The sequence below is a fragment of the Dama dama genome, chromosome 3 (genome assembly GCF_033118175.1).
Source record: "Dama dama isolate Ldn47 chromosome 3, ASM3311817v1, whole genome shotgun sequence".
NCBI lineage: Eukaryota > Metazoa > Chordata > Mammalia > Artiodactyla > Cervidae > Dama > Dama dama.
This window is the reverse complement of record NC_083683.1, coordinates 45,839,799-45,855,330: the sequence shown is the minus strand read 5'-3', so window position 1 is coordinate 45,855,330 and position 15,532 is coordinate 45,839,799. Positions and strand designations below refer to the sequence as shown.

Genomic DNA, 15,532 nt, shown 5'->3' with positions numbered 1-15,532 from the left:
TCCTGGTGGTACAGTGGATAGGAATCTGCCTCCTTATGCAGGGGACATGGGTTTGATGTTGGGTCCAGGAAGAGTCCACATGCAGCAGATCAACTAACCTCGTGCACCACAGCTACTGAGCCCCTACTCCAGAGCCCTGGAACTGCAACTACTGAGCCCGGGTTCTACAATCACTGAAGCCTGTGTTCCTAGAGCCCGTGCTTGGCCGCAAGAGAAGCCTGAGCACTGCAACCAAGAGTAGACCCCGCTGACACAACTGGAGAAAGCCCACGTAAAGCAACAAAGACCCAGGGCAGCCAAAAAAAAAAAGAGAGAGAGGTAAACTTCCCTGGTGGTTCAGTGGTTAAGAATCTGCATTGCAATACAAGAGACACCAGTGCAATCCCTAGTCCCAGAAGATCACACATGCTGCAGAGCAACTAAGCCCTCGAGCCTTCTACTGAGCCACTACTCTAGAGCCCCCGAGTTGCAATTACAGAACCTATGTGCTGCAACTACTGAAGCCTGCACGCCTGGAGCCCATGCCCCACAAGAAGAGAAGCCACTGCAATGAGAAGCCCACACACTGCAACAGAGAGTAGAACCCCCATCCCACCACCGCAACTAGAGAAAGCCCATGCACAGCAACGAAGACCCGCCATAGCCAAAAAATAAAGATAAATATATAAGCCTAAAAAAAAAAAAAAGATCATAATATCTGCCAAAGAAAAGAAGCACTTTCGGTTGTAACAATGAATGGAAGGGAAGACATTGTACTTAGTAAACAGTGCTAAGTTGTGCCAGCCCACCCTATGTGCAATGGACAGTACACATATTTAACAATTGGCTCATCCTGCATAAATTTTCACTGTCCAATGGGATATTCACATAGGTTACATAAAATCTGTTTATAATTATCTGAGCCTAGAAACTTACTCTTTTTAAAGTATAAATGAAAAGTAGGTTCTTACCAAGTTTAATTGCTTACTGAAATTTCCAGGAATGCAAATATTATGCAAATCAAAGGAAAATGTTCTTTAGGATTTCTCCAATAAAATTTCACCATTCACCAATAAAATGTTCACCACAGCACCAACCAGCAATGCACTATTGCTAATAGTATGTAGTGTCACTGCAATAAACCTGCATTTGTTTCAGCCTATATTCATAGCTTTCATATTTATTTTAATTCTGCATAAAGATGCAAGCCTCTGCTACATCTTTGTAATGTCTTCTAGTGAAGTTTGACTTAGAATTTACACATTGAAATGCATGTTATTAAATTTAGCACTTTTATTTACCTTCATATATTAATTTTTTAAAGTATGAGAGTAGATATTTTATCTAGGAAGTTCACTTCAGAGGAACAAAAGGAAAATTAAAAATATTTTAAAAGGGCACAGTAAATCTGATAGATGGAGAACAACTGCTCCATCTTTTCCAAATGTATCAATTACTTTCTCAATTTGACTTCAGATAAACCTAACTTCCTCTACACTCCTTACAACAGCAGTGACATTTGGATTTTGCAAGCCAAATCGCCATGCCAAAAGTGTAATCAAATGTTAGGTGCTAGAATTACTGCAGTCATAAATAGAGAATGCAGTTGCAGTAAATTAAGTCAGAAATACAGGAGAGCAGAGATAAAGTTTGATAAGCCAAGTGATGAAGAATAACATTACAAACTAACACATAACATGGTGATTAAGGAAAAAGTATTACCAACTTCTCATATATTCTCCCACAGAATGGAAAAAGAACTCTTTTCAATTCATTCTTTGTGGCCAGAATTACCCTCATATCAAGATGGATAAAGATATTGCAAAAAGAAAAAAAACCCACTACAGATCAACATCTCTATAAATTTTGTTGCAAAAATCCTCAACAAAATACTAAATAGAATTAGCACCATATTAATAGAATTATATACCGCAATCACGTGGGATTTATTCCAGGGATACAAAAATGGTTCAACATGTGAAAATCAATGAATGAAATACACCAGATTAACAAAATGAAGGGAAAATCATATGATCATCTCAACTGATACAGAAAAAGCATGTGACAAAAGTCAACACCCTTTCATGATGAAAGCTCTCAGCAAAGCAGGTGTAAAGGGAAAATATAATATAATAAATGTCAATATAATAAATGTCATATATTGACAAGCCCACAGCTAACATCATACTGAAAGGTGAAAATCTGAAAGTTATTCCTTTAAGATTAGGAACAAGGATCCCAACTCTCATCTGTTCTATTCAACATATTACTGGAAGTCCTAGCCAGAGTAATTCGGGAGAAAAATAAATTTGAAAATATCAAAATTGGAAAAGAAAAAAAAAATATTTGTTTGTAGATGATATGATCTTATATGTTGAAAACTCTAAAGCTCACACACACACACACACACACACCCCATACCTGTTAGGAGAAATAAATAAATTCAGCAAAGTTGCAGGATACAAAATCACACACACACACACACACACACACAAATCACACACACACAAAAAAACATGTTTACTTTTCTGGGACTTCCCTGATGGTACAGTAGTTGAGAATCCACCTTGCAATGCAAGGACATGCATTTGATCACTGGTCAGGGAGCTAAGATCCCACATGACACTGAGCAACCTAGCCTATGGCCCACAGTTACTGAGCCTGCACGCTCTGCAGCCCACATGCCACAACTAGAAAGTCCATGCACTACAACAAAAGATTCCACATGGCACAACGAAGATCCTGCAAAACTAAGACTTGAGGCAGCCTAATAAATAAATAGATATGCTTAATTTTTTATATACTAATAATGAACTATAAGAAAGAGAAATTAAGAAAATGATCCCATTTACAATTGCATCCAAAAAAAATACCTGGCAATAAATTTAATTGAGGTGAAAGACCTATATATTGGAAATGAAAGACATAAATGAAAGAAGTGAAGAATTAATATTGTTAATTCTCCTAAGAATTAAAATGTTCATACCACCCAAAGCAGTCTACATATTGAAAGCAATCGTTTTCAAAATTCCAATAACATTTTTTATAGAAATAGAACAAAAAGCCGGAAAATTTGTATGGAATTGTAAGAGACTCTGAGTAGCTAAAGCAATACTGGGAAAGAAGAACAAAGCTGGAGCTCCATGATTTCAAGCAATAGTACAAAGTTATAGAACTTAAAACAATATGATATTGGCATAAAAACAGACCCACAGATCAACGGAAAATAAACCCATACACACATACGGTAAATTTACAAAAAAGGAGCCAAGAATATACACTGGGGAAAGGACAGTCTTTTCAATACATGGTGCTGTAAAAACTGGGCAGCCACATACAGAAGAAAGAAACTGGGGATTGCTATCTTACACCATGCCTAAAAATTAACTCAAAATGGATGAATAACTTGAATGTAAGACCTCAAACTATAAAAATTCCTGAAGAAAACACATAGGCAGTAATCTCCTTGGCATTGCTCTTGGTGATAATTTTTTGGATTTCACACCAATAGCAAAGGTAACAAAAACAAAAATAAACAAGTAGGACCACATCAAACTAAATAGCGTCTTCACAGCAAAGGAAACCATCAACAAAATGAAAAAGCAACCTACAGAGTGGGGGAAAATATTTGCAAACCATATGTCTGATAAGGGGGTAATATTCAAAATATATAAAGAACTCGATACAACTCAATAGCAAAAACCCAAACAATCTGATTGAAACATGGACAGAAGATCTACATAGACATTTTTCCAACAAAGACATATAGATGTTCAATGGGTACGTAAAGTAATTACTGTCATTAACCATCAGGAAAATGCAAATCACGAAATGTACCACACACCTGTTAGAATGACTGTTATCAAAAAGATTGGAAACAATAACACTTGTTAATGTTCGCAAGGATGTGGAGAAAAGGAAATCCTCATGCATTGTTGGTGGGAATGTAAGTTGGTGCAGCCACTATGGGCAAAAAAAGCTGAAGCTCCAATACTTTGGCCACCTGATGCTAAGAGCTGATTCACTGGAGACCCTGATGCTGGGAAAGATTGAAGGCAAAAGAAGGGGGCAGCAGGAGATGAGATGGCTAGATAGCATCACCAACTCAATGGAAATGAATTTGAGAAAACTCTGGGAGATAGTGGAGGACAGAGGAGCCATGGGGTGACAAAGAGTCAGACATGACTTAGTGACTGAATAACAATAACTATGGAAAACAAAATGGAGGTTCCTCAAAATATTAAAAATAGAACCACAATATGATCCAGGAATTCCACTTTTGGGTATTTACCTATAGAAAACAAAAATAGTAATTAGAAAACAAATATGCACTCCCATGTTCACTGTAGCATTATTTACAATAGCCAAAATATGGAAATGATCCAAGCATCCATCAATAATGAATAGATAAATGTGTGTATATATACACCTACACAAATATACAATGAAATATTATTCATCTGTAGAAAAAGATAAAGGTTTTCCATTTGCAACAACGTGGATGGACTTTGAGGGCATTACACTAAGAGAAATAAGTTAGAGGAAGAGAAATACCATATGATCTTTCTTACATGTGAAATCTAAAATAAAACCAAGTTCATAGCTACAGAGAAGAATTTGGTTGTTACCAGAGGTGGGGGTAGGGATGGTGTGAAAAGCGGGTGAACTAATTTTTATTTTTTAGTTTAGTTGAAATAAATTGAACTTAAAAAAATCAATTGTGGACTTCCCTGGTGGTTCAGTGGTTAAGAATCTGCCTGCCAACACAGGGGACACAGGTTTGATCCCTGGCTTGGGAAGATTCCACATGCCGCAGAGCAACTAAGCGCTAGCATCCCAACTACTTGAGACCATGCACCCTAGAGCCTGTGCTCCAAACAAGAAAGGCCACTGCAATGAGAAGCCTGTGCATCACAACTAGAGAAAGTTCGCATGCAGCAGCGAAGACCCAGCACAGCCAAAATAAATAAGTTTTTTTTAATAAAAAAATTTCAAATAAAAACTTTTTTAAAATCTGAAAAGGAAATTAAGAAGGCAGTTCTACTTACAGTAGCATCAAAATAATAAAATTATTCATAATAAACAACCAAGGAGGTGAAAGATAATGTTAAAACATTAATACTATTGAACGAATCTACAGATAGTGCACTCCTTAGCAAAACCTCAATGATATTTTTTGCAGAAATAGAAGTACATCTTTAGGATTCATGTGGCATCTCAAGGAACCCCAAATACCCAAAACAGTCTTGAAGAATGAAGTTGGAGATCTCATATGTCTCACTTTCAATTATTATTGTAAATTTACAGTAGTTAAATGGCATATTTTAATTATAAGAGACATATAGAATACAAAGCCCAAGAAACAAACTTTCACTCATATGGTTAAATAATTTTTTTTAACTTAAAAAAAAAAATTATTTGGCTGTGCTGGGTCTTAGTTGTGGCACTTGGAAACTTGGATCTTCTGCAGCATGGGCGATCTTTAGTTGTGGAACTTGGACTCTCAGTTGGGGAATGTGGGATCTAGTTCCCTGACCAGGGATTGAACCCTGATCCCCTGTATTGGGAGTGTGGAGTCTTAGCCATTGAACCACTAGGGAAGTCCCTGGTCAAATAATTTTTGACAAGAGTGTCAAGGTTTTTCAATGGGAGGGGACAATCTGTCAACAAATGATGTTGGGAAAACTGGATACCCCCACGCAAGAATGAAGTAGGACTCTTGTCTTATACCATATACAAATATTAACTTAAAATGAAGAAAAAAACCTAAGCATAAGACCTAAAACTATAAAACAGAAAACATAGAGAGAAAAGCTTCATGACATTGAATTTGGTACCAAAAGTACAGGCAACAAAAGTGAAAATAGATTGTTTAGTCGCTAAGTCCTGTCCAACTCTTCTGCCACCCCATGGACTGTAGCCCGCCAGGCACCTCTGTCCATGGAATTTTCCAGGCAAGAATATTGGAGTGGATTGCCATTTCCTTCTCCAGGGGATCTTCCCAACCCAAGGAATGAACCCACATCTCTGCATTGCAGGCGGATGCTTTACCACTGAGCCAGCAAATCAAAATTTAAAACTTTTCTGCATCAAAGAACACAATTAACAGAGTAAAAAGACAACCTATGGAGTGGGGAAAAAATATGCAAATCATATATCTAATGAAGGGTTAATACTACAATATATAAAGAATTCTTACAACTCAACATCAAATAAGTAAATAACCCAATTCATAAATGGGAAAAGAACTTGAATAGACATTCAAAAAAGATGTATAGTGGCCACGAAATTAAGACCCTTGGTCCTTGGAAGAAAAGCTATGACAAACCTAGACAGCATATTAAAAAACAGACATTACTTTGCGGACAAAGGGCCATATAGGCAAAGCTATGGTTTCTTCAGTAGTCATGTTTGGATGTGAGAGTTGAACCATAAAGAAGGCTGAGTGCTGAAGAATTGATGTTTTTGAACTGTGGTGCTGGAGAAGACTCTTGAGGGTCCCTTGGACAGCCAAGAGATCAAACCAGTCAATCCTAAAGGAGATTAACCCTGAATATTCATTGGAAGTTCTGATGCTGAAGCTGAAGCTCCAATACTTTGGCCACCTGTTGTGAAGAGTCGACTCATTAGAAAAGACCCTGGTATTGGGAAAGATTGAGGGCAAGAGGAGAAGGGGGCAACAGAGGATGAGATGGTTGGATGGCATCACCAACTTAAAGTATATGAGTTGGAGTAAACTCCAGGAGATAGTGAAGGACAGAGAAGGCTGGCGTGCTGCAGTCCGTGGGGTCGCAAAGAGTTGGACAAAACTTAGCAACTGAACAACAACAGCATCAATGGCCAACAAACATATGAATAAAAGTTCAGTATCACTAATCATTCAGTTCAGTTCAGTTGCTCAGTCATGTCCGACTCTTTGCGACCCCATGAACCGCAGCACACCAGGCCTCCCTGTCCATCACCAACTCCCGGAGTCCACCCAAACCCATGCCCATTGAGTTGGTGATGCCATCCAGCCATCTTATCCTCTGTCATCCCCTTCTCCTCCTGCCCCCAACCCCTCCCAGCATCAGGGTCTTTTCCAATGAGTCAACTCTTCACATGAGGTGGCCAAAGTTTCAGCTTTAGCTGGAGTTTCAGCTTTAGCATCAGTCCTTCCAATGAACACCCAGGACTGATCTCCTTTAGGATGGACTGGTTGGATCTCCTTGCAGTCAAGGGACTCTCAAGAGTTTTCTCCAAAACCACAGTTCGAAAGCATCAATTCTTTGGTGCTCAGCTTTCTTTATAGTCCAATTCTCACATACATATATGACCACTGGAAAAACTGTAGCCTTGACTAGATGGACCTTTGTTGGCAAAGTAATGTCTCTGCTTTTAAATATGCTATCTAGGTTGGTCATAACTTTCCTTTTAAGGAGTAAGCATCTTTTAATTTCATGGCTGCAATCACCATCTGCAGTGATTTTGGAGCCCCAAAAAATAAAGTCTGACACTGTTTCCAATGTTTCCCCATCTATTTCCCATGAAGTGACGGGACTGGATGCCATTATCTTAGTTTTCTGTATGTTGAGCTTTAAGCCACTAATCATTAGATAAATGCAAATCAAAACCACAATGAGATCACTTCATACCCATTTAGGTGGCTACTATGAAAAACAAATGAACAAGCAAAAAATAGAAAGTAACAAATATTGGTAAGGATGTGAAAATTGAAACTCCTGTGCACTATTTGTGGGAATCTAAAATAGTGCAGCCACAATGAAAACTGCATTTGCAGCTCCCCAAAATATTAAAATAGAATTACCATATGATCCAGCAATTCTACTTCTGAGTATATACCCAAAATAACTGAAAACAGGCACCCTAACAGATAGTCATACACCTATGTTCATAATAGTATTACACACAATAGCCAAGAGATAGAAGCAACCCAAGTGTGCATTGACAGCTGAATGGATAACAAAATGTAGACTATATTTACATTGAAACATTATTCAGCCTTAAAAAGGAAAGGAATTCTGAAACAGTAGATTCCATGGACAGAGGAGCCTGGCAGGCTACAGTCCATATGGTTGCAAAGAGTCAGACATAACTGAGCATCTGAGCACACATGTGGTTAAACTATAAGACATTAAGCTAAGTTGGGACTTCCCTGGTAGTTCAGTGGTTAAGAATCTGTCTTCAAAAAAAAAAAAAAAAGAATCTGCCTTCAAAACTGAAGAAACAAAAACTTATGGCCCAGGAATAAATGCTGCAAAAAATGAATGCAAATAAAAGTTAAAAAAAAAAAAATCTGCCTTCAAATGCAGGTAAAGTGGGTTTGATCCCTGTTCAAGGAACTAAGATTGAACATGTCTTGGGGCAATTAAGCCTGTGCACCACAACTAGAGAAGTGTGGTCATCAAAATGAAGACCCAGCACAACTACCCCTCCCCCCAAAAAAAAGACATTAAGCTAAGTGAAACAAATCAGTCATAAAAAACAAATACTGGGGACTTTCTAGGTGGTCCAGTGGTTATGATTTCTCCTTCCAGTGCAGAGGGTATGGGTTCCATCCCTGATTGGAGAGCTAAGATCCCACATGCCTCTCAGCCAAAAAGCAAAACATAAAAAAACAGAAGAAATATTATAATAAATTCAATAAAGACTTTAAAAATGGTCTACATTTTTTTAAAAATACTGTATGATTTCACTAATATGAGGCATCTAGACTAGTTGAATTTACAAAAATAAGTAAAATGGTGGTTTCCAAAGGTTAGAGGGAAGAAGGAAATAGGGTATTGGAAGATGAAAAAGTTCTGAGGAAATTCCCCAGTGGTCCAGTGGTTAGGACTCCACTCTCTCACTGCAAGGGCTGTGCAGTGCTGCAAAAAAAAAAAAAAAAGTGAAAAAGTTCTGGATGTTTATTGCATGACCATGTGATTATACTTAGTAGTACTGAACTGTATATTTAAAAATGATTAAGATGGTAAAATGTATGTTATGTGTATTCTACCACAATTAAAATTAGACAAAAATGTTTTAATATATAAAAGGAGTAATCAGATGTTAGGTGCTGGAAATGTTGCAATAAGAAACAGAAGATCCAGTTGCAACAAATAATTTGTCAGTTATACAGGAGAACCAAGACAGAGTTTGCTAGGTCAAGTGATGAAGAGTACACTACAAGCTAACCAGTTGCTCATAAATTCTTCCAGAAATCTGAAGTGGGAAAAACATTTCCCAACTTATTCTTTGAGGCCAGTATTATCCTGATGCCAACACCAGATAAAGACATAAAAAAATAAACTATATCAATATTCTTTATGAACACAGTCACAAAAATGCTTAACAAAATATTAGAAATTAGATCAAACAATGTACTAAAAATAAAACAGTATGAACAAGTGGGGTTTATTATTAGAACATGAGGCTATTTCAAAACTGGAAAATTAATAAGTGTAAATAACCATATCAACAGACGAAGAAGAAGCATATGATCATCTCAATAGATGCAGAGAAAGCAGTTGACAAAACTCAACATTCATTCATGATTTGTTTTTATTCTGTAACAAATTAGGAATAAGGATTACTTCCCCAAGCTGATGAACATTTACAAAAAATTTACAGCTAGCATTATACTTAATGGTGAAAGCCTAAATTGCTGTAAGGATTCCTTTTTATTCAATCTTTTATCAAGGTCCTACCCAATGCAAAAAGGTAAAAAAAGGAAATAAAAGAATATTGATTGGAAAAGGAGAAATAAAAAGGTTTCCATTCACACATCAAACAAAACCAAAAATAAACCAAAAATTAAACAAAAAACTGTGTAAAAATTCCCAAAGGAATATATTTTTAAAAAGCTGCCAGTATATAAAAATCAAAATCATACTTCTATACACTAGCAATAAACAATTAGAATTTGAAATTTAATAAAACTATCATCTGCAATTGTACTAAAAACATGAAATAAGAAAAAAAAAGAAATATTTACAAATCTAACAAGAAAATTATACATTGAAAATTACAAAACCATTGATGAAAGAAATCAAGAAGATCTAAATAAATGGTGACAATACTAAGTACAGACAAGGATGAAGAGCAACTGGAACTCTTACAGTTTTCTGATGGGAATGCAAAATAGTAAAGCCATTTAAGATAACAGTTTGGGAATTTCCTATAAATGTATGCTACCACAGGACCTAGCAATACCATTTCTAGGTATTTAGTCAAGAGATGAAAACTTATGTTTATAAAAGAATTCATACATAGAATGTTTATAGTGACTTTATTCATAATTGCTCCAAACTAGAAACAACTCAAGTATCTTTCAACTAGTGATAGATTCAAGTGACATAGGGTATGATTCCATTTGTATGGCATTCAGGAAAGGAAAACTATAAGCACAGAAAACTAATGGCTTCAGGAGGCTATCAGCTAGGAAAAGGGTGGCCACGGAAGGGTGTAAGGGGATTTTTCAAGGAGTTAGAACTGTTTTCAATCTGAATTTTGGTGGTGATTACACATCTATATGTCTTTGTCAGAGTTCTCAAATAGTACACCAAAAAGGGTGAATTTTACCTTAATTTTTTTAAAAGGCAGTAGAATCACAGAATACTTGGATTTGATTCCAGGACCCACTATGTGTAACAACCATGACCTTTAGGCCAGCCTCAAATATTGTCAGTTTCCTCATCCATGAAATAAGATTAATAGTAATACCTATCCCTGTTGAATCATTCTGGGGATTAAAGGAGATAATCTATAGATAAATTTATACCATACATAACATGGTAAACACTCTAAGTGCTACCAGGTTTTTAAGTGCTACCAGGTTATTACGTGCTTACTATGTGCCACACCCTTCTTCACTGGAAAAACTGATGCTGAAGCTGAAGCTCCAATACTTTGTCCACCTAATGTGAAGAGAAAAAGACCCTGACGCTGGGAAATATTGAAGGCAAAAGGAGAAGGGAGCAGCAGAGGATGAGATGGTTAGATAGCATCACCAACTCAATGGACTTGAATTTGAGCAAACTCCAGGAGATGGTGGAGGACAGAGGAGCCTGGCGTCTGTCACCAGACAGACATGTTAGAAACATGTGCCACAGGGGTGAAAGGGTCAAAGTAAGAAGATGGGTAGAGAAAGCACCATAACCCAGAGCAGGATAGAATCTGAGAGGCAGATAATAACAATAGCAGTGCTAGGGAAAGCACACTGACTGAAACTGCCCACCCTGGCCAAGCACCATTAGTGTGAATTGTTTTAGGACAGAAGATCCTGGTAAGGAACATGGAACCAACAAGCCACCACCAACCAGAAAGGTTCAAAAAAGGTCAAAAGGAGACACCACCTGTACTGCTACCTCCCAGAATCCTTCTCGCTGGCATCCGTCTTGGCTGAGCAATTTGTGAACAACCAAGAAGGACCCTGAGTCAGAATGATTGGCCAAAGACAACCCAGAAGCTAACGCCATCACCATAAAACCCGAGACTGTCAGCCACAAAGCAGAGCAGTTCTCCTGGGTTCCCCTACCCTGGTGCTCTCCGCTGGGGTGCCCTTTCCAATAAAGCCACTTGCTTTGTCAGCACATGCATCTCCTCAAACAGTTCGTCTCTGAGTGTTAGACAAGGGCCACTCTCAGGGTGCTGGAAGGGGTCTTCCTTCCTACAACAACAAAATGAACATATGGCAACCCACTCCAGTATTCTTACCTGGAGAATCCCATGGACAGAGGAGCCTGATGGGCTACAGTCCAGAGGGTCGCAAAGAGTTGTATACAACTGAAACAACTTAGCATGCATGCATGTATCTATTCTCCAGCTGAAGAAAGAGAAAATCCTTAAAGTTTCCTGTGTTCCCAATATCAATTGCATCGCTTTCCCAATGTCCAAAGATAAATACTATCCTGAATTTTAGTCTCTATGCTTTTAACACTATAGTAAACGGAATGATGTCCCTCCTGCAAAAATATTGTTTGCAAACACAAGTTCACCTGCCCAACACACAGTGAGGCCAAACAAATGGAAATGTTGGAACAGAAAAAGGTTTACTGCAGGGTCAAGCAGGGAGAAAGGGTGGCTCCTGCTCAGAAACCCATAACTCTCCAATGGTTTGGGGGGAGAAGTTTTTATAGGCAAAATTGGGGGTGAGGGCTGCTGCAGTGTGTGTGACTTCTGATTGTTTGGTGGTATGATAACAGGGCAGTACTCTAGGAATCTTGTGCTCAGCCTTAAGTTACCACCCTCCACCTGGGCAGAGGCCTTACTGCCTGCAGAAGAAGGATTATTGTGAATATTTCTTGAGGAGGAACCTGACCTGCCCCCAGGCTGCACTGTTGTGCCTAGACTGCTCCTCCTTTGTTTTTAAATTCCCTCCCTTCCCTGATTAGCAACTATTTGAATCTGCCCTTTGGAACACAGGGAAGGTCAAGGAGCCTTTTTTCCTGCAAATAAGAAACTGGGGATATGGAAAGGATTTGTACCAGGGAGGGCCCCACAGTGTCTTACTCCCTTTCTGGAATGTGTAAATGTCACCTTATATGAAAAAAGGGTCTTGCAGGTGTGATTAAATTTATGATTGTGGAGTGGAGAGATTATCCTGGATTATCTAGGAGAACCCTATTGCAAGGTCACATGTGTCCTTATAAAATGGAGGCAGAAAAAAAAAATAAATAAAATGGAGGCAGAAGGGGCAATATTTAGACATATAGGAGAAGGTTCAATGTGAAGATGGAGCAGAGAGAGATTTAAAGCTGGAGATTGGAGTGATGTGGCCATAGCCAAGGAATGACAGCAGCTACAAGAAACTGCAAGACACAAGGAATGGATTCTCAGAGAGAGTCTAGAGAGAGTATAGCCCTGCTGACAGTCAGCCCAGAGATTTGCAGATTTCAGACCTCTAGAATTTCTGAGCTTTAAATTGTGAGAGATTAAATGTTGTTGCAGGCTTCCCAGGTGGCTCAGTAGTTAAGAATCTGCCTGCCAATGAAAGAGAGGCAGGTTCCATCCCTGGGTTGGGAAGATCCCCTGGAGAAGGAAATGACAACTCACTACAGTATTCTTGCCTGAGAAACACAGAGCTCCAGAGGTGCTGGAATATAATGTGGAGGCTGAAGAAAAGAAACCTGAGGAATGGTCAGTGGCATGTGTGGAAAAGACTCTTGAGGGTCCCTTAGATAGCAAGATCAAACCAGTCAATCCTAAAGGAAATCAACCCTGAATATTCATTGGAAAGACTGATGCTAAAGCTGAAGCTCCAGTACTTTGGTCACTTGATGCGAAGAGCAAACTGATTGGAAAAGACCCTGATGCTGGGAAAGATTGAAGGCAGGAGGAAAAGGGGGTGACAGAGGATGAGGTGGTTGGATGGCATCATCAACTCAATGGACATAAGTTTGAGCAAACTCTGGGAGATGGTGAAGGACAAGGAAGCCTGGCAGATCATGGGTTTGCAAAGAGTCAGACAGGACAGAGGGACAGACAACAACAAAATGCTGCTATTTCTTTTTCTCCCATAAAAATGCACAAAAGGAAGGTTAAAAAAGCTCAAGCTATTAATACTTCTGCATAACTTAACTAAGTTCTCAAAGTTCAGAATATTTATAGGATTAGAAAAAAATACCCAATACCTAATAAGATAAAATTTATAATATCTGATACTTGATTGAAAAGTAACAGACAAGGGACTTCCCTGCCTGTCAATACAGGGGACACAGGTTCAATCCCTGGTCTGGGAAGACTTCACATGTTGCAGAGCAACTAAGCCCCTGCTCCACAACTACTGAGTCTTCCCCTAGAGCCTGCACAACGCAACTACTGAGCCCACGTGCTGCAACAGCTGCAAGCCGCGCACCTAGAGCCTATGCTCTGCAACAAGAGAAGACACTGCAATGAGAAGCCCACGTGTCACAACAAGGAGTAGACCCCACTGGTAGCAACTTGACAAAGCCTATGTGCAGCAAGACCCAGAACTGGTCTTTAAAAAAAAAGTTAAAAAAAAAAATATCAGGCAAGAGGGGTGATACCAGGGAAATGGCTGAGCAGAAAGCATGAAGAATCTATCGGTCCAACTAGGCAAAGCTGTTTTGGCAGAATCTATCTGATTTAACTGTCTTGAAATTCTGGCATCTATTCAATGGTTTCCATATGTCAAAGGAAACCTTGACCAGTAAATTCTTGGTGAGTGTGTACTAAGTCGCTTCTCTAGTGTCCGATTCTTTGTGACCCTATGGACCGTAGCCCACCAGGCTCCTCTGTCCATGGGATTCTCTAGGTAAGAATTCTGGAGTGGGTTGCCATGCCCTCCTTCAGGGTATTTTCCCAACCCAGGGATCAAACCCACATCTCTTACATCTACCTGCATTGGCAGGCAGGTTCTTTACCACTAGCCCTACAAATTTCATTCAACTGAAGCCTTTAGCATAATAGTTCAGTCACTCAGTCATGTCCGACTCTTTGTGACTCCATGGCCTGCAGCACTCCAGTCTTCCTTGTCCTTCACCAACTCCCAGAGCTTGCTCAAACTCATGTCCACCAAGTCAGCGATGCCACCCTACCATCTCATTGTCTATCATCTCCTTCTCCTCCTGCCTTCAATCTTTCCCAGCATCAAAGTCTTTTCAAATGAGTTGGTTCTTCGCATCAGGTGGCCAAAGTATTGGAGTTTCAGCTTCAACATCAGTCCTTCCAATGAATATTCAGGGCTGATTTCCTTTAGAGTGGACTAGTTGGATCTCCTTGCAGTCCAAGGGACTCTCAAGAGTCTTCTCCAACACCACAGTTCAAAAGCATCAATTCTTCGGCACTCAGCTTTCTTTATAGTCCAACTCTCACATACATACATGACATACATACACACATGACTACTGGAAAAAATCATAGCTTTTTATTTTTTTGTTTTGAAAAATCATAGCTTTGACTAGAGGGACCTTTGTTGGCAAAGTAATGTCTCTGCTTTTTAATATGCTGTCTAGGTTGGTCATAACTTTTCTTCCAAAGAGCAAGCGTCTTTTAATTTCATGGTTGCAGTCACCATCTACAGTGATTTTGGAACCCCCCAAAATAAAGTCTGTCACTGTTTCCACTCTTTCTCCTTCTATTTGCCATGAAGTGATGGGACTGGATGCCATGATCTTAATTTTCTGAATGCTGAGTTTTAAGCCAACTTTTCACTCTCCTCTTTCACTTTCATCAAGAGGCTCTTTAGTTCTCCTTTGCTTTTTGCCATAAGGATTGGTATCATCTGCATATCTGAGGTTATTGATATTTCTCCTGGCAATCTTGATTCCAGCTTGTGCTTCATCCAGCCTGGCATTTTGCATGATGTACTCTGCATATAAGTTAAATAAGCAGGGTGACAATATACAGCCTTGACATACTCCTTTCCTGATTTGGAACCAGTCTGTTGTTTCATGTCCAGTTCTAACTGTTGCTTCCTGACCTGCATACAGGTTTCTCAGGAGGCAGGTCAGGTGGTCTAGTATTCCCATCTCTTTCAGAACTTTCCAGTTTGTTGTGATCCACACAGTGAAAGGCTTTGGCATTGTCAATAAAGCAGAAGTAGATGTTT

The 15,532-nt window shown here is 39.0% G+C and overlaps 1 protein-coding gene across 1 annotated transcript in view; it reads right to left on the bottom strand.

Annotated features, from left to right (window-relative positions):
• FAM186A (family with sequence similarity 186 member A) overlaps positions 1-15,532 on the bottom strand; it is a 110,318-nt gene that overhangs the window by 76,326 nt on the left and 18,460 nt on the right. The window lies entirely within an intron of this gene.